The sequence below is a fragment of the Aquarana catesbeiana genome, linkage group LG08 (genome assembly GCF_042186555.1).
Source record: "Aquarana catesbeiana isolate 2022-GZ linkage group LG08, ASM4218655v1, whole genome shotgun sequence".
Taxonomy (NCBI): domain Eukaryota; kingdom Metazoa; phylum Chordata; class Amphibia; order Anura; family Ranidae; genus Aquarana; species Aquarana catesbeiana.
Genome location: NC_133331.1, coordinates 54,564,680 through 54,583,803, shown reverse-complemented (window position 1 = coordinate 54,583,803; position 19,124 = coordinate 54,564,680). Strand labels below are relative to the sequence as shown.

The window sequence follows — 19,124 nt, the reverse complement described above, 5'->3', positions numbered from 1 at the left end:
CATGCAATTCAATTCCAGTGCGGGGGGAAAAAAAAGTCCATGCACCAAGTCCATATAACAGTATGGCTGAACTCACATTGCATGTGATCGGCACCTGCAGTGTGGGTGCGAATCACATGCAATGTCTAAAATCGCTATACTGTGAACATGGACTGAGACTTGTAGTTCTGAATTGGCTGTGTGCTGCTATCTGGACACTGGGACTGCTAGGACTTATAGTTCCATATTGGCTGTGTGCGGCTATCTGTACACCGGGCCTTATAGTTTTATATTGGCTGTGTGCTGTTATCTGGACATTGAGACCTGTACTTCCATATCTCCTCTGTGTGGTTCTCTGGACACTGGGACTGTTGGGACTTGTAGTTCCATGTTAGCTGTGTGCTGCTAATAGGCCACTCTCTGGATACCGGGTCTGGTAGCTCTGCATGCTGCTATCTGGACACTGGGACTGCTGGTACTTGTAGTTCTGTATTAGCTGTGTTCGTCTATCTGGACACTGGGACCTGTAGTTCCATATCTACTCTGTGTGGCTCTCTGTACACTGGAACCGTTGGGACTTGTAGTTCAATATTAGCTCTGTGCTGCTAATAGGACACTGTGGACTCTTAGTTCTACATTGGCTGTGTGCTGCTCTCTGGATACTGGGTCTGGTAGCTCTGCATTACCTGTGTGCTGCTATCTGGACACTGGGTCTGCTAGGACTTATAGTTCCATATTGGCTGAATGCTGCTGTCTGGACACCAGAACCTATAGGTCCACATGGGCCCTGTTCTGCTCCCTGGACACTGGGACTATTTAGACCGATAGTTCTATATTGGCTCCTTGCTGCTCTCTGGACACTATGACTGCTTGGATTTGTAGTTCCATGTTGGCTGTGTGCTGCTAATTGGACACTGGGACTTGTAATTCCATATTGGTTGTGTGCTGCTATACTGGGACTGCACTATATTGGCTGTGTGTTGCTATCTGGACCTAAACACTGCAGGATCTTGAGGCCCCCCACGTTTGGTCCTGTGCCTCGGTCTTTTCTCTGCACTCTTAGTTCATGTTTAGGCTCCATGCACACTGGACATCAAAATAATTTTATAAAAACGCCTGTAGCTTTACAGCAAGCCTTTCAACATTTTCTTTTTAACGTTTTTGTAATCGCGTTTATTAGCGTTTTTCCGTGTTATTGATTGTTTTTTTTTTTTTTTTTTTCTTTTTGTTTTTTTCAATGGATCAAAAATTATACATGCTAGTGAGCCACGTTTTTGAGCGTTTATCGATATTTGTGAGCATTTGCCGTTTTTTGTGGTCAGGAAAACGACTCCTGAATGCGATTTTATGGCGTTCAGAAAACAGCCCATAAACTCCACTGCTGATAAACATCCAAAAACGTCCATGTGTGCATGGACACATAGGATAACATAGAGGGGGGAGTTTATAGGCTGTTAAAAAAAAAACAACAAAAAAAACGCCCAAACTCCCAAAAACGTCCGTTTATGAGCTTCAGTGTGCATGGAGCCTTAATCCACTGAAAATCTTGCAGGGCTTCGCTCTGATTGGTCGCCTCACTCCACATTCTACAATGTTTCCTCTTTGTATCATTTGTACCATAACACAATTAAGAGCTTTTTTTATTTATTTATTTTTTTTATTTGTACTAACATCCAAATTTTCAGGACAAGCTTTTGTCACGTCCTCCCTTCTTAAGATCCATGTATCCTCTGTATGAGGTCTATAGACAAAGCCCGAGTTCTCAAATGTCAGAGGGGGGGGGGGGAGGAAGTCACAAACTCTATAAACTTCCTACATGGGCGGAGCCTTCAAATTGAAACTTGGACAAGTGTGACAGAAAGGCGAGGAATTGGAAGCAGCGATCTGGGGAAGGTAATACACGCAGAAATGACATCTTTATTAACCGATATTGTCTGACGATCGAATATCTGGAGCCTATCATTAACCCTTCCTGTGCTGTCCCCAGGTCGGTTCGCCCGGTCAGCTTATAACTGATGAGTGCCTTTAATATACAATTTCTAATAATCAGCAAAGGAAGGTTGATCCCCCCCCCCATTGTGGGAATACTAGTCCTCCTGGCTCTCATGCTGATCCGTGGGCTTCAGTACTGAATCATTGCACAAAGTAGGAGCTCAGACCATAGGCTGGTCATACACTAAGATTTCTCTCGATTTCCCCCATCCACACTAAATAGCGTGGATGAATGGATCTCTCCTGCAGGCTATTGATTAGATGCAATTTTTCCACCCAATGTGATTTTTCAGATTGATATAGTAATCCTGAGAAACCATGCTTAGGACAGGTCTATATGGCAAATCCACACAGGTTGCTGCCTCCCTTAAACAAAGACACTCACTAGGGGTGTCCTGCCAAGTAGATATATTGAGAAGTATTAGGGAAAAAACGGCGCTACCTGGAAAACCTGTTTGACTAAGCATATACAGGAAACATTATACAAACGTTTTTTTTGCATATATGAAGGATCCCCAAACCTATGTAGAAGAAAAATTCAATGTTGTCACAACTATAAGAAAAAAATGATAATGGTAAAAATTGGCTGGAATACATATGTGTGGGTCAGCATATAGTTGCATGCATCCTACATGGAGAGTAGGGATGAGCTTCGTGTTCGAGTCGAACCCATGTTCGACTCGAACATCGGCTGTTCGATCGTTTGCCGAATTGCGAACGATATGGGCCGTTCGCGCCAAATTCGTGTGGCGCGTCACGGCCCATAATTCACTGCAGCATTGCAGTGCATTGCTTGCTGATGATTGGCCAAGCATGCACTATGACCCGCATGCTTGGCCAATCACAGCGCCGCCTTAACAGAGAGCCATAATTGGCCAAAGCCAAGGAGGCTTTGGCCAATTATGGCTCAGGGGATTTAGTACACGCCCCACACTATATAAGGCCGCCTGCACGGCGGCCCTGTGCAGTGTGTTCCGGTGTGCTTAGAGAGAGAGAGAGACAGTGTCATTTCATTTGAGTTAGCTAGATTAGGCAGGACAGTCAGTCAGTTAGCTGCACTTAAAGTGTATTGTGTATATATATGCATCCCAGGTGTTGCATATATATATATATACACTGTATTCAGTTTAGCTAGATCCGTTCCTGTTATCTTCTAGACTATTTACATTTAGTGGGGTGCGTCCTGCTCACAGTGTTCAGCTAGATCCGTTCCTGTTATCTTCTTACTGACAGGCAGGCTTGTCTTGTTACAGTATTTTAAAGAAAATTACTGGTGTTCTTTTGATCCTATTAGTACCACAGTCAGGCAGCTAGACTATTTACAGTTAGTGCAGTGCGTCCTGCTCACAGTGTTCTGCTAAACCTACAAGTTAGTGGGGTGCGTCCTGCTCACAGTGTTCAGCTAAACCTACAAGTTAGTGGGGTGCGTTAACCTCACAGTGTTCAGCTAAACCTACAAGCTAGTGGGGTGCGTCCTGCTCACAGTGTTCAGCTAGATCCGTTTCTGTTATCTTCTTACTAACAGGCAGGCTTGTCTTGTTACAGTAAATACAGCTACCTGAAGAAAATTGCTGGTGTTCTTTTGATCCTATTAGTACCACAGTCAGGCAGCTAGACTATTTACAGTTAGTGCAGTGCGTCCTGCTCACAGTGTTCTGCTAAACCTACAAGTTAGTGGGGTGCGTCCTGCTCACAGTGTTCAGCTAAACCTACAAGTTAGTGGGGTGCATCCACCTCACAGTGTTCAGCTAAACCTACAAGCTAGTGGGGTGCGTCCTGCTCACAGTGTTCAGCTAGATCCGTTCCTGTTATCTTCTTACTGACAGGCAGGCTTGTCTTGTTACAGTAAATACAGCTACCTGAAGAAAATTGCTGGTGTTCTTTTGATCCTATTAGTACCACAGTCAGGCAGCTAGACTATTTACAGTTAGTGCAGTGCGTCCTGCTCACAGTGTTCTGCTAAACCTACAAGTTAGTGGGGTGCGTCCTGCTCACAGTGTTCAGCTAAACCTACAAGTTAGTGGGGTGCGTCCACCTCACAGTGTTCAGCTAAACCTACAAGCTAGTGGGGTGCGTCCTGCTCACAGTGTTCAGCTAGATCCGTTCCTGTTATCTTCTTACTGACAGGCAGGCTTGTCTTGTTACAGTAAATACAGCTACCTGAAGAAAATTGCTGGTGTTCTTTTGATCCTATTAGTACCACAGTCAGGCAGCTAGACTATTTACAGTTAGTGCAGTGCGTCCTGCTCACAGTGTTCTGCTAAACCTACAAGTTAGTGGGGTGCGTCCTGCTCACAGTGTTCAGCTAAACCTACAAGTTAGTGGGGTGCGTCCACCTCACAGTGTTCAGCTAAACCTACAAGCTAGTGGGGTGCGTCCTGCTCACAGTGTTCAGCTAGATCCGTTCCTGTTATCTTCTTACTGACAGGCAGGCTTGTCTTGTTACAGTAAATACAGCTACCTGAAGAAAATTGCTGGTGTTCTTTTGATCCTATTAGTACCACAGTCAGGCAGCTAGACTATTTACAGTTAGTGCAGTGCGTCCTGCTCACTGTGTTCTGCTAAACCTACAAGTTAGTGGGGTGCGTCCTGCTCACAGTGTTCAGCTAAACCTACAAGTTAGTGGGGTGCATCCACCTCACAGTGTTCAGCTAAACCTACAAGCTAGTGGGGTGCGTCCTGCTCACAGTGTTCAGCTAGATCCGTTTCTGTTATCTTCTTACTGACAGGCAGGCTTGTCTTGTTACAGTAAATACAGCTACCTGAAGAAAATTGCTGGTGTTCTTTTGATCCTATTAGTACCACAGTCAGGCAGCTAGACTATTTACAGTTAGTGCAGTGCGTCCTGCTCACAGTGTTCAGCTAAACCTACAAGTTAGTGGGGTGCATCCACCTCACAGTGTTCAGCTAAACCTACAAGCTAGTGGGGTGCGTCCTGCTCACAGTGTTCAGCTAGATCCGTTTCTGTTATCTTCTTACTGACAGGCAGGCTTGTCTTGTTACAGTAAATACAGCTACCTGAAGAAAATTGCTGGTGTTCTTTTGATCCTATTAGTACCACAGTCAGGCAGCTAGACTATTTACAGTTAGTGCAGTGCGTCCTGCTCACAGTGTTCTGCTAAACCTACAAGTTAGTGGGGTGCGTCCTGCTCACAGTGTTCAGCTAAACCTACAAGTTAGTGGGGTGCGTCCACCTCACAGTGTTCAGCTAAACCTACAAGCTAGTGGGGTGCGTCCTGCTCACAGTGTTCAGCTAGATCCGTTCCTGTTATCTTCTTACTGACAGGCAGGCTTGTCTTGTTACAGTAAATACAGCTACCTGAAGAAAATTGCTGGTGTTCTTTTGATCCTATTAGTACCACAGTCAGGCAGCTAGACTATTTACAGTTAGTGCAGTGCGTCCTGCTCACAGTGTTCTGCTAAACCTACAAGTTAGTGGGGTGCGTCCTGCTCACAGTGTTCAGCTAAACCTACAAGTTAGTGGGGTGCGTCCACCTCACAGTGTTCAGCTAAACCTACAAGCTAGTGGGGTGCGTCCTGCTCACAGTGTTCAGCTAGATCCGTTCCTGTTATCTTCTTACTGACAGGCAGGCTTGTCTTGTTACAGTAAATACAGCTACCTGAAGAAAATTGCTGGTGTTCTTTTGATCCTATTAGTACCACAGTCAGGCAGCTAGACTATTTACAGTTAGTGCAGTGCGTCCTGCTCACTGTGTTCTGCTAAACCTACAAGTTAGTGGGGTGCGTCCTGCTCACAGTGTTCAGCTAAACCTACAAGTTAGTGGGGTGCATCCACCTCACAGTGTTCAGCTAAACCTACAAGCTAGTGGGGTGCGTCCTGCTCACAGTGTTCAGCTAGATCCGTTTCTGTTATCTTCTTACTGACAGGCAGGCTTGTCTTGTTACAGTAAATACAGCTACCTGAAGAAAATTGCTGGTGTTCTTTTGATCCTATTAGTACCACAGTCAGGCAGCTAGACTATTTACAGTTAGTGCAGTGCGTCCTGCTCACAGTGTTCTGCTAAACCTACAAGTTAGTGGGGTGCGTCCTGCTCACAGTGTTCAGCTAAACCTACAAGTTAGTGGGGTGCGTCCACCTCACAGTGTTCAGTTAAACCTACAAGCTAGTGGGGTGCGTCCTGCTCACAGTGTTCAGCTAGATCCGTTCCTGTTATCTTCTTACTGACAGGCAGGCTTGTCTTGTTACAGTAAATACAGCTACCTGAAGAAAATTGCTGGTGTTCTTTTGATCCTATTAGTACCACAGTCAGGCAGCTAGACTATTTACAGTTAGTGCAGTGCGTCCTGCTCACAGTGTTCTGCTAAACCTACAAGTTAGTGGGGTGCGTCCTGCTCACAGTGTTCAGCTAAACCTACAAGTTAGTGGGGTGCGTCCACCTCACAGTGTTCAGCTAAACCTACAAGCTAGCGGGGTGCGTCCTGCTCACAGTGTTCAGCTAGATCCGTTCCTGTTATCTTCTTACTGACAGGCAGGCTTGTCTTGTTACAGTAAATACAGCTACCTGAAGAAAATTGCTGGTGTTCTTTTGATCCTATTAGTACCACAGTCAGGCAGCTAGACTATTTACAGTTAGTGCAGTGCGTCCTGCTCACAGTGTTCTGCTAAACCTACAAGTTAGTGGGGTGCGTCCTGCTCACAGTGTTCAGCTAAACCTACAAGTTAGTGGGGTGCGTCCTGCTCACAGTGTTCAGCTAGATCCGTTCCTGTTATCTTCTTACTGACAGGCAGGCTTGTCTTGTTACAGTATTTTAAAGAAAATTGCTGGTGTTCTTTTGATCCTATTAGTACCACAGTCAGGCAGCTAGACTATTTACAGTTAGTGCAGTGCGTCCTGCTCACAGTGTTCTGCTAAACCTACAAGTTAGTGGGGTGCGCCCTGCTCACAGTGTTCAGCTAAACCTACAAGTTAGTGGGGTGCGTCCACCTCACAGTGTTCAGCTAAAGCTACCTGTAGAAGGTTGGTGGTGTTCTCATACTACAGGCAGGCAGTTGATTTTGCTAGCTGCAGTATCAGTATATATATATATATATATATATCCCAGCTTAGTGCAGCTACAGGCCATTAGTATGTCTGGAAGGCCAAGAAGGAGAGGCAGACAGTCACAAGCCAATAAGAGAGGGCAAGCAGGCTCTGTGTCTAGTGCTGGTCGTGGAGACGGTGCATCCTCATCAGCACGTGGCCATGGGACACGCTTGGCCTTTTTTTCGGCAGCTGGCCATGTTGAGCCGCAACATGCGGAAGACTTGGTCGAGTGGATGACCAAGCCGTCCTCATCCTCCTCATCCTCTCTCACCCATGCCCAGGGTACTTTGTCTGGCAAAGCAGCGGCCTCTTCCCTTGGCTCAATGTCATCAGTGACTCCTTCCCTAGCCCCACCATGTCCTCCTGAGGAGTCCCTCGAACTGTTTGACCACAGTGTTGGGTACATGCTCCAGGAGGATGCCCAGCGTTTGGAAGGCTCTGATGATGATACTGAGCTCGATGAAGGCAGTAACACGAGCACGGACAGAGGGGGTGCCCAAGAAGGACAGCAATCTGGCAGTCATGCTCCCCCTGCTGCAGCATACTGCCAGGTTTGCTCCAGTGATGAGGAGGGAGGGGATGATGAGGTCACTGACTCAACGTGGGTGCCTGATAGGAGAGAGGAGGAGGAGGAGGAGGAGGAGGAGGCGGCACATCACCAACGAGGCAGGATGCCCTCCAGGGGCCAGCCTAAGGGCAGCACATTGACTGCATCACACCCCAAAGCTCCACATGTGCAGGGCTCTGCAGTCTCTGCGCGTTATTCAAAAAGTTCTTTGGTGTGGGCCTTTTTTGAGACGAGTGCATCAGATCGCACCGCTGCTATTTGCAACATATGTCTCAAGCGTATCTCGCGTGGCCAAAACATCTCCCGCTTGGGTACCACATGCTTGACCAGACATATGTTGACCTGCCATGCAGTTCGTTGGCAAGCGTATCTAAAAGACCCACACCAAAGAACAAAGAGGACCTCTGCTTGCTCCTCATCAGCTGAGATTTCCAACCCCACTAGACCTTCAGTCCTCTCTGAGACCTGCACTGAGAGGAATGAAGGTGTAGAATTAGGTGTGTCACAGCCACGTACTTGTGGGCAATCTGATTTTGGTACACCGAAGTCAGATTGTACCAGGCAAATTTCCCTGCCCCAGCTGCTGCACCGCCGAAAGAAGTTTGCTCCCAGCCATCCACATGCCCAACGGTTGAATGCTAGCTTGGCAAAATTGCTAGCACTTCAACTGCTGCCTTTTCAGTTGGTAGACTCTGCCCCCTTCCGTGAGTTTGTGGAATGTGCGGTTCCTCAGTGGCAGGTACCCAAACGCCACTTTTTCTCACGGAAGGCAATTCCGGCTCTCTACCAGCATGTGGAAGGCAATGTCCATGTCTCGCTGGACAGGGCGGTCAGCGGTAAGGTGCATATTACCGCTGACTCATGGTCCAGCAGGCATGGACAGGGACGTTACCTAAGTTTCACGGCGCATTGGGTGACTCTGCTGGCAGCTGGGAAGGATGCAGGACAAGGTGCAGTAGTGTTGGAGGTTGTTCCGCCACCACGCCTCCAAAATGCTAATGATTGTGACACACCTCTCTCCTCCACCCCCTCCTCTTCTTCTTCCTCCATGGCCTCTTCCTCGGAACCAGCGGTGCTCCGTAGTCGTTCAAGGGGCTACGCAAGTACGCAGGCCAAAAGATGCCATGCGGTGCTTGAGCTGGTGTGCTTGGGGGACAGGAGCCACACTGGGGCAGAGGTTCTGTCAGCTCTGCAGGGGCAGGTTCAGAGGTGGTTGACGCCACGCCAACTTAAGGCAGGAATGGTGGTTTGCGACAACGGCACCAACCTCCTCTCTGCCCTCCGACAGGGACAAATGACCCATGTGCCCTGTTTGGCTCACGTCCTTAACTTGGTGGTGCAGCGGTTCTTGGGCAGGTACCCGGGCTTACAGGATGTCCTGAGGCAGGCCAGGAAAGTCTGTGTGCATTTCCGCCGGTCATATAATGCCAGTGCTCGGCTGACAGACCTCCAAAAGGAGTTTAACCTGCCCAAGAACCGCCTAATCTGTGACATGCCCACCAGGTGGAACTCAACGTTGGCCATGCTGCAGCGGCTGCACACGCAGCAGAGGGCCATCAATGAGTACCTGTGCGACTATGGCACCAGGACAGGGTCAGGGGAGCTTGTTTTTTTTTCCCCACGCCAGTGGGCCATGATCAGGGATGCATGCACTGTCCTGTCACCATTTGAGGAGGCCACGAGGATGGTGAGCAGTGACAGTGCATGCATCAGTGACACTGTCCCCCTTGTCCACCTGTTGGAGCACACGCTGCGTGGAATAATGGACAGGGCAATTGAGGCAGAACAGAGGCAGGAAGAGGAGGACTTCCTTAGCTCTCAAGGCCCCCTTTATCCAGACAGTGTTCCTGCGTGCCCGCCGATCACACAGGAAGAGGACGAGGAGGAAGAGGAGGAGGAGGAGGAGGAAGATTGTGTCAGTATGGAGGTGGAGCCTGGCACTCAGCATCAGCAGCAGTCTTTAAGGGATCAGTCCCAAGAAACACATGGACTTGTACGTGGCTGGGAGGAGGTGGCTGCGGACCATGTCGTCCTTAGTGACCCAGAGGACTCCGGACCGAATGCCTCAGCAAACCTACGCTGCATGGCCTCCCTGATCCTGCAAAGCCTGCGTAAGGATCCTCATATTCGTGGTATCAAGGAGAAGGACCAATACTGGCTGGCAACCCTCCTTGATCCACGTTACAAGGGTAAGGGCGGACCTTATCTTGCCATCGTAGAGGGAGCAGAGGATGAAACATCTTTGGGAGGCCTTGCAGAAAGGTCTGTGCAACGCGTTCCCAGAGACTGGGAGGTTACAAACTCCTGTTTCTGGACAACGTGTTGCTGAGGCTTCGGTCAGTCAAAGAAGGAGCGGTGGAGAAGGTGGCCGTCTGACCGATGCGTTCAGACAATTTTTTGGTCCGCAGCCCCAAGGTATGATCGGTTCCAGCAACCATCGTCAGCGTCTGTTTTACATGGTGCAGGAATACCTAGGGGCAAGATCAGACTTGGACACCTTTCCCACCGAAAATCCTCTGGGTTACTGGGTCTTGAGGATGGATCACTGGCCAGAGCTTGCACAGTATGCAATTGAGCTACTGGCCTGTCCTGCATCCAGCGTTCTTTCGGAACGCACATTCAGTGCTGCTGGAGGCGTGGTAACCGATCACAGGGTGCGTCTGTCCACTGACTCGGTCGATCGACTGACCTTCATAAAAATGAATGAGTCTTGGATCACCACCAGCTACCAAGCACCTGATGCTGATGTAACCGAATAATTTTTTTTGAAATCTCAGATCCCTTCAAAGACTGCCTATGCTGATGCTGAGTGACTATCCCTGAGTAATTATCCTCTTCCTCCTCAATCATCACGCTGATAGCTTGTAAGAACATTTTTGGTTCTGGGTGCCACCACCAGTGCCTAAGGCACAATTTTTCAGTTTAACAGGGGCGTGTAATTACGATTTTTGATGTAATACTTTGCAGCAGGGCTCGTTCCTGCATTCCAACTAGAGTGTCTGTGAGGGGTTGCAGTGTTGTGGCACCAGCACCAGTGCCTAAGGCCCAATTTTTCAGCCCTTGTTTAACAGGGGCATGTAATTACAATTTTTGATGCAATACTTTGCAGCAGGGCTCGTTCCTGCATTCCAACTAGAGTGTCTGTGAGGGGTTGCAGTGTTGTGGCACCAGCACCAGTGCCTAAGGCCTAATTTTTCAGCTCCTGTTCAACAGGGGCATGTAATTACAATTCTTGATCTAATATTTCACAGCAGAGCCCTGTGAGGGCTTACAGTGTTGTGGCCACAGCAACACCTAAGGCCCAAATTTCTGCTGAGTATATAGGGCAGGACCCTACTTTCAAACAACTAACTTACAAACGACTCCTACTTGCAAACGGAAGGAGACAACAGGAAGTGAAATCTACCCCTAGGAAGGGAAATTCTCTCCTGTAAGAGTTAATATGGGAAAAACATTTCTCCTTTCCACTGATGCTTTCCAATCCATTGGGACAAAAAGTGAGGTGAAATCTTCTGAAGAGGAGGAAAGACAGCAAAACAAATGTCACAGGGGTGATAACCCTTCCCTATGTTTTCCAAAAAGCTTAAAAAAGATTTTTTGGCTGGAGCTAAACACGTTAAAAATGTACCCGTTCAAAATTACAAAGAGATTCTACTTAACAACAAACCTACAGCCTGTATACTGCTGTTCAGAGTATATAGGGCCTGGTGGCCCCACACCTTTCCTTATTTTAATTTGGGTGCGGGGTTCCCCTTAATATCCATACAAGACCCAAAGGGCCTGGTAATGGACTGGGGGGTACCCATGCCGTTTGTCTCACTGATTTTCATCCATATTGCCAGGACCCGACATTACATTAAACCCGCAAGCAGTTTTAAATGAGATTTTTTCCTTTAAAAATGACATTTGGTGCAGGGACTGTTCTAAACACGGGAAACACGCGTCACTTTACAGGCATACTATAGACACCCCTCAGGTACGATATTTAAAGGAATATTTCACTTTTTTTTTTTTACTTTAAGCATCATTAAAATCACTGCTCCCGAAAAAACGGCCGTTTTTAAAAGTTTTTTTTGCATTGATACATGTCCCCTGGGGTAGGACCCGGGTCCCCAAACCCTTTTTAGGACAATACCATGCAAATTAGCCTTTAAAATGAGCACTTTTGATTTCGAACGTTCGAGTCCCATAGACGTCAATGGGGTTCTAACGTTCGTGCGAACTTTCGGTCCGTTCGCAGGTTCTGGTGCGAACCGAACCGGGGGGTGTTCGGCTCATCCCTAATGGAGAGTAGTGTATAAGGCAGGTCAGAAAAAAACTTATCTACACCCCATATATTCCTGATGGATCAATATTCTCTCTCCAAATCAGGAACTGCATTAATCACTTATTACCAAATGAGAGCATACTATATATACCAAAAACATGTAAAGATACAATTATGATGATTCCTGTGAAAAAAATTGCATACACCAAAGGCATATATATATATCTCAATGTTTGTACAGTTCATATGCTGTGGCGATTATAGCAATACATAATAGTCCCATGCAATTCATACGACAGCCAGGCAAGATATTCCCCAGGGTGACTTTCATGTGTACAGGGTTGGATGGTGACTTCTGTGATCCCCCCTCAAATTGCTCACTCACCAAATGTCAGAACCCCTGCAGGGGTATCAGGCCTTTAGTCCTATACAAGGGCTTTGCTGCTCACTGCTGTTGTTCCTCAGATGTCTCCAATGGTATCCCGGTGGATCATACTGCGGTTAAACCCTCATGCATCAGAGAAAAAAAAAAGGCTTCCATAGTGTGATAAAGTCCCAAAAATGTTTATTTAAAAAATATATAAAATCCAAAAACACAAGGTGAAAATTATATAGGTTTAAAAGTTAAAAACATCCAAGAGCTACACTTCGTTCACCCACCCGTGACCACTGGGGAGGGATAATGCCCAGATGTTAGCTTGGATGGTATGCACAGTCACTGTACTCAATGCATTTTTGGGACTTTATCACACTATGGAAGCCTTTTTTTTTTTTCTCTGATGCATAAGGGTTTAACCGCAGTATGATCCACCGGGATACCATTGGAGACATCTGAGGTACAACAGCAGTGAGCAGCAAAGCCCTTGTATAGGACTAAAGGCCTGATACCCCTGCAGGGGTTCTGACATTTGGTGAGTGAGCAATTTGAGGGGGGATCACAGAAGTCACCATCCAACCCTGTACACATGAAAGTCACCCTGGGGAATATCTTGCCTGGCTGTCGTATGAATTGCATGGGACTATTATGTATTGCTATAATCGCCACAGCATATGAACTGTACAAACATTGAGATATATATATATATATATATATAGATATATATTATACCTTTGGTGTATGCAATTTTTTTCACAGGAATCATCATAATTGTATCTTTACATGTTTTCGGTATATATAGTATGCTCTCATTTGGTAATAAGTGATTAATGCAGTTCCTGATTTGGAGAGAGAATATTGATCCATCAGGAATATATGGGGTGTAGATAAGTTTTTTCTGACCTGCCTTATACACTACTCTCCATGTAGGATGCATGCAACTATATGCTGACCCACACATATGTATTCCAGCCAATTTTTACCATTATCATTTTTTTCTTATAGTTGTGACAACATTGAATTTTTCTTCTATATAGGTTTGGGGATCCTTCATATATGCAAAAAAAACGTTTGTATAATGTTTCCTGTATATGCTTAGTCAAACAGGTTTTCCAGGTAGTGCCGTTTTTTCCCTAATACTTCTCAATATATTTTTCAGATTGAGCTCCCGTTCAAATTGGCTGCGGCTTTGAAATTGTGTGACTTCATCTGAAATGAAAACATGTCAGTGCGACTTTGAGTGTGACTTGTAAGACATCTGTGCAGCTTCATGCACAGATGTTTATACAAGTCGCACCAAAAATCGCCAAAAGTAGTGCAGGAACTACTTTTTTCAAATCGGTGCAGCACCGCAAAGTTGATGTTGCACCGATTTGAACCCGGCCATTGCCGGCAATAGGCTGCGACTTGTCATGCGATTTGACAAGTCACTCCAGTGTGAACGGGGGCTAAAAATTTTTATCATTATTTATTTTTTTTTTTTTTTTTTAATCTTTATTTAAATTTTTCACAGACCATACAAAACCTGAGAGAGTCGCCGAGGCTACAACATATACAGTAATAAAATTAACAAAGACATTCCATGATCTCAACATCCTCTCTCAGTAACCCCTCCCAACCCACCCCCCCTAACCCCAAACCCCTCCACCCTTCCCCCCCCAGCAGACCTCTATTTCCTTTTCCCTTACTCCGATGTGGTTACTGGATACCCCCTTGGGACAGCTCACTTCGAGACTAATTCGGCATATGAAAGAGAATTCCTAAAGGTCAACCACATTGCCCATCTACCTCTCCTCGATGCATCATCTCTAAGAAGCCCCTCTATATCCCCTTTCTCTAAAATATACAGTCCCTGTATTTTAATCAGCCAGTCCCTGACATTAGGACCTTCTGTGTTTTGCCAATTCTTGGGGATTTCACTTTTTGCGGTGTTTAATAGTACTGGAATTAAAGACATATTGTACTCCCTCTTACCTCCTTCCGCACTGTGGAACAAACAAATCCATGGGTCACATGGTACTGATCTGCCCGTGATCGTTTTAATTATTTGGATTACTTTTACCCAGAATTTTTTGACCACTGGGCAGCTCCACCAAATATGAGCCATGGATCCCGGCATCCCACATCCCCTCCAGCAATTAGGGGACCTATCTGGTTGATATTTATTAATCTGTACGGGCGTGGCGTACCATCTGGATAGGCATTTATAGTTTGACTCTATTGTTTTTATGTCAGAAGCCGTACTGTGTGTGGCTTTTAGTATGTTGCCCTTTGCGTTTTCATCTAATGATACCCCAAGGTCTATCTCCCATTTCTTAACGAATGGTGGCATTTCCAACTCCTCCGCACTCAGTAGTATTTTATATATGGCCGAAATGTAACCTTTCAGCTTATTATTATTAAATAACTTCTCTATTGGCAAAAGATTGTTCTCCTCCCGTATCGGAGCCGGGAGGCTTTTAACAAAGTGCGATAGTTGTGTATACCGCCATCGGTCAAGCCTCATTAGCTCTCTATATGTGTTTATGTGCTCATACGTGCTTATTTTCCCTTTCTTCATAATGTGTTTAACTTGTGTCTTGTTGTTTATAATCCAGTTGCCCCCCACTTCCTCCATCCCTGGAGGAAACAGCTCATTATTTTTTAAAAAAATCGATGGTGAATTGTATTCCCACCCGTTTGAAGTGTGCATCCAGTCCCAAATTTTAAAAGTGTGCTGTGTAATAGTGTGTGTATTTGGACCTAGTGTTCTACAACATGGGGGATTCCAAAGTATTGTGTTCAAACGTGCTCCACTTAAACCTATTTCCAGGTTGACCCATCTTTTGGTGGTCTCTCCCTTAACCCAGTCAACTGCTCATGCTATTGCTATTGCATAATGATATTTTTTAAAGTCCGGGAGGGCCAGTCCCCCATAGGCTTTCCCTCTACATAATTCTTTGTGTGCTACCCTTGGTCTCTTATTTTTCCAAATGAAACCCTTTAGTATTTGTGTTAACTTTTTAAAATAAATTTGAGGCAATGGGATAGGCAACATTTGCATCTTATAAAATACCTTTGGGGCCAACGCCATTTTTATCATTATTATTCAGGATTTATATAGTGCCAACAGTTTACAACATGAGGGATATCAGGGAGGGTGCTGACTTGCTCAAATATGAAAATTTGTTTTGTTTAAGGCCAGAGTTTTCCTTTCCATTGTCACCAGATCAGGTGTCCCCATTGGCAGAATTCTCCTCTATTCCTGCTACGGTGACAACTGTAACATTTTGGATTCCTCATCCCTTATTTTGTCTCAGTGACAATGGTCACCGACTCACCGGGATGAATAGAGAGCGAAAATGACCCCAACGGGGAGACTGTGCTGGATAGGACTTGCTGTGGAACTACAGAACCCAGCCAGCCAAGCCCTGTAGCTACTATGTGTATATCACGACCTTCTGAATCAGCAGTCACTTTGCCGCTTTTTCTGTCCTTTTCTTTCTCGGAAAATGAAAGTGAAAATGTGAATGAATTTTTATAATGGGAGAGATCTTAAATGGCTGCAACATGCCACATTCTGCATGAGTCGCCCTGCCCCACCCCCATTATTGATTGGTTTTACATTAATTGATCATTTAATTGCTAATCACTAAAATCGCATACATTTTAACATGTTAATGTCATTTTCAAACATTTTAAAATTGCGGCTTTTGTGCTCCATTCACATCTCACGAATTGGGATCGCGGGCAGAATGGTTGCGATTATCCTCCAATGGCACCCCAAACGCAATGTGATTCTGTCACGTGGCAAATTGCACCTTCACAAATCGCATGAAGCGTGTTGCCGCAATTCTGCCCATGATCCTAAATCGCATGGCAATCGCAGCACAATGCCATAGCTCCCAACTGTCCCTGATTTGGAGCAATGTCCCTCTGTCCCTCCTCATTTGTCCCTGATTTTGGTCTGATCTAAATAGTTATATATAAAATTCACTTTTTATCTTTCAAAAATTGTTTCCAAATGCTAAACCTTTCATCCAATTTCCAAAACCGCACCTTCGCAAATCGCATGAAGCTTGTCACCCAAAAAGGAGCAGGAGCTTCTTTTCGGACAACAATCGTGCACAGGGCAGCCCATTCAAGTGAATGGACTGCCCTATGAGACACGCAGGCTAGGTTTACACCTGTGCGTTTTGCAGTGTGTTTTCAGTTTTTCAGAAATCCACTGCAGTCCATTTAACATGGTTTCCTATGGGTCACGTTTACATTTGTGCATTTTCAACTGCAAAGAAAAAAAAAACATTTTTCATAGTCTGTTAATAAATTCTGCAATCAGGTAATTTTTCTCCTTCACTAATGGGCGCTGATGAGGCTTCGCTAATGTGCGCTGATGAGGCTTCGCTGATGGGCGCTGATGAGGCTGCACTGATGAGGCTGCACTGATGGGCGCTGATGAGGCGGCACTGATGAGGCAGCGCTGATGAGGCTTCGCTGATGGGCGCTGATGAGGCTTCGCTGATGAGGCTGCACTGATGGGCGCTGATGGGCGCTGATGAGGCTTCGCTGAAGGGCGCTGATGAGGCTGCGCTGATGAGGCTGCACTGATGGGTGCTGATGAGGCTTCACTCATGGGCGCTGATGAGGCTTCGCTGATGGGCGCTGATGAGGCTTCGCTGATGAGGCTACACTGGTGGGCGCTGATGAGGCTTCGCTGATGGGCGCTGATGAGGCTTCGCTAATGGGTGCTGGTGAGGCTGCGCTGATGAGGCTGCGCTGATGAGGCTTCACTGTTGGGCGTTGATGAGGCTTCACTGTTGGGCGTTGATGAGGCTTCACTGATGGGCGCTGATGAGGCTTCAGTGATGGGTATGATTGGACACGGCTGATCACATGGTAAAGGGATGCTGTGATTGGCCCTTTATCCTGATCTGTGATCAGCTGTGTCCTAAGGAACTAGCGATTTACAGAGCGTGCCGCAGCAGGCGGGATCACGGAAGGACGTCACATGACACCCTCTCAGGACTTGACAGCCACGCTGTAGCCGTCTACAGAAGAGTATCTGCAAGATACTCGCCTCCACCTTCCAGCCATCTAGCAGTTACATCCTCTTCTCCCCTGGCTGCGTCCTGGTGCTGGGTTTAAGGCCTCTTGATTGGCTAGTGTAGGATGATGTGATCTCGCACATGTGCACGGGAGTCAAGCTGGTCATAGTTGGACCGAAATGTGACTGGTTCATCAGGGACTGGCTGAGTTTCGATCCATGTATGTACGCTCTACTGATCGACTTCTGTTTTAACCGCCCTGTTGGAAAAAAGCCACAAGGTCAGCACTGCCGGCTATAGACTGCAATTCTGATCAATGCATTCTGATGGCGGGGAAAGTTTACCCCACTGTCAGAATACAATGACAGCAGGAGGACTCCTCCACTCACATTGAATGTGTGGATGGGGGAATCTGGTCAGCTTTTTAATTTCAACCCGCTGGTTGAATGAAAAAAAACGGACTAGTCTATGGCCAGCCTCAGTCATTCTAATACAGCCGCAATGTGCTGGGAATGCAGGCTGAGCTGCGCATGTGTACGTTCAATAAAAGATTGTGAGCTGACAGGTGTGTGTGTGTGTGTGTTATTACAAAAGGGACATACCATGTCTGTTCTGCAATAAAGAGATGCCTGTTCATAATTTAATTTTTTTAGGTTTAGATCCTCTTTGAAGTGGAACTTTACCTATAACAACTTGATAAATAATGTTCTTTAGCAATGAAGGAACATGCATTCTACATTTAATAATTAAGCAACCAAAATGAGTGTGTGCTGTAAGTTGCCTCCAGCCTTGCTCCTGTTTTTTCTTGCTGGAGGCCACCATTTTTCTGAATTCCAGAGCCCCTGAACAGCAGTAAATCATAAAGCGGAAATAAAACCATTGATTTAACAATTTCAAAATACAGTTACATTCCTGAAATACCTGGATTGCTAACTGCCACATTTGCTTGTGTTCTCAGCCAAACTGTCAAACCATCAAATGGCTGATGTCCTAACTGACCACATGTGCAGCACCATGGCAGTTGCAGATCAAACAGAAGCAGCTTCCTTGGCTGGATAGGAGGGTTTAATTCCACTTCAAGGCTGTCAGCAGATCGGCCTCTACAAACTTGGCAGTGACTAAAAATGGAGAGCAGCTGAGCATGTGCAGAGCAGGGGGGGAGACAGTGTATTACTGGATTTTATACAGTATAGACACTTAGTATTAATGTTTTACATAGCTATACCTGCAGAAGGGGCCAGCCTAAAGTCCTCTAGCAGGACTTGATTTTCTGACTAAAGTTTCACTTTAAGCCTTGGTTTGCGTTATGAATTGCACAGGAACTGCACCATATTCCTGCGATTCAATACAGTGCAATTTAAGCCGACTCATTTTGAATGGCTCAAATCGCACCACACCAAAGTCATGCATGCAGCAATTTTGGGAACTCACTGCAGCCAGATGGCATGGTCCTTTTGTACCTAGCGATCTGGTGCAGGAAAATGCCCAGCGTTTGGGGTGTCCTTATGATTGCACTGACACCCACTGCAGATCGCAAGAGCAGTGCAGTTTGAATGTGGTGCAGAAAAAAGTGCATGGATTGTGGGCTTTCTACACTGCATTCTAGTGTGGACCCAGGCTTATTGATGCATGACAACCCTTGTGTGCAGTGCGAATGGGCCCTGGTGTATACATGTATATGTGTCATACAGATCAGATACAATGGACAGAAGTTCTTATTACACATCGCTACATCCAGATGATACAAACATTTGAAGCTTTGTTTACAAACAAAGAAATATTTTGCCGGATAAGAAATATAGGCATAACAAACTAAAGCAAACAAGTCCTTGAGGCTCCGTTCACATCTTGGCGTTCTGAATCGCGGCAGTTC

At 46.0% G+C, this 19,124-nt stretch overlaps 1 protein-coding gene across 2 annotated transcripts in view; it reads left to right on the top strand.

The window, feature by feature from the left end:
* The first annotated feature begins 1,790 nt into the window (after positions 1 to 1,790).
* Positions 1,791 to 19,124, top strand: part of LOC141105768 (caspase-7-like) — an 86,661-nt gene continuing 69,327 nt past the window's right edge. For both annotated transcript variants that reach the window (XM_073595870.1, XM_073595868.1), the window contains exon 1: positions 1,791 to 1,872. The gene's annotated coding sequence lies outside the window, so the exon portion shown is untranslated. The remainder of the gene's footprint in view (positions 1,873 to 19,124) is intronic.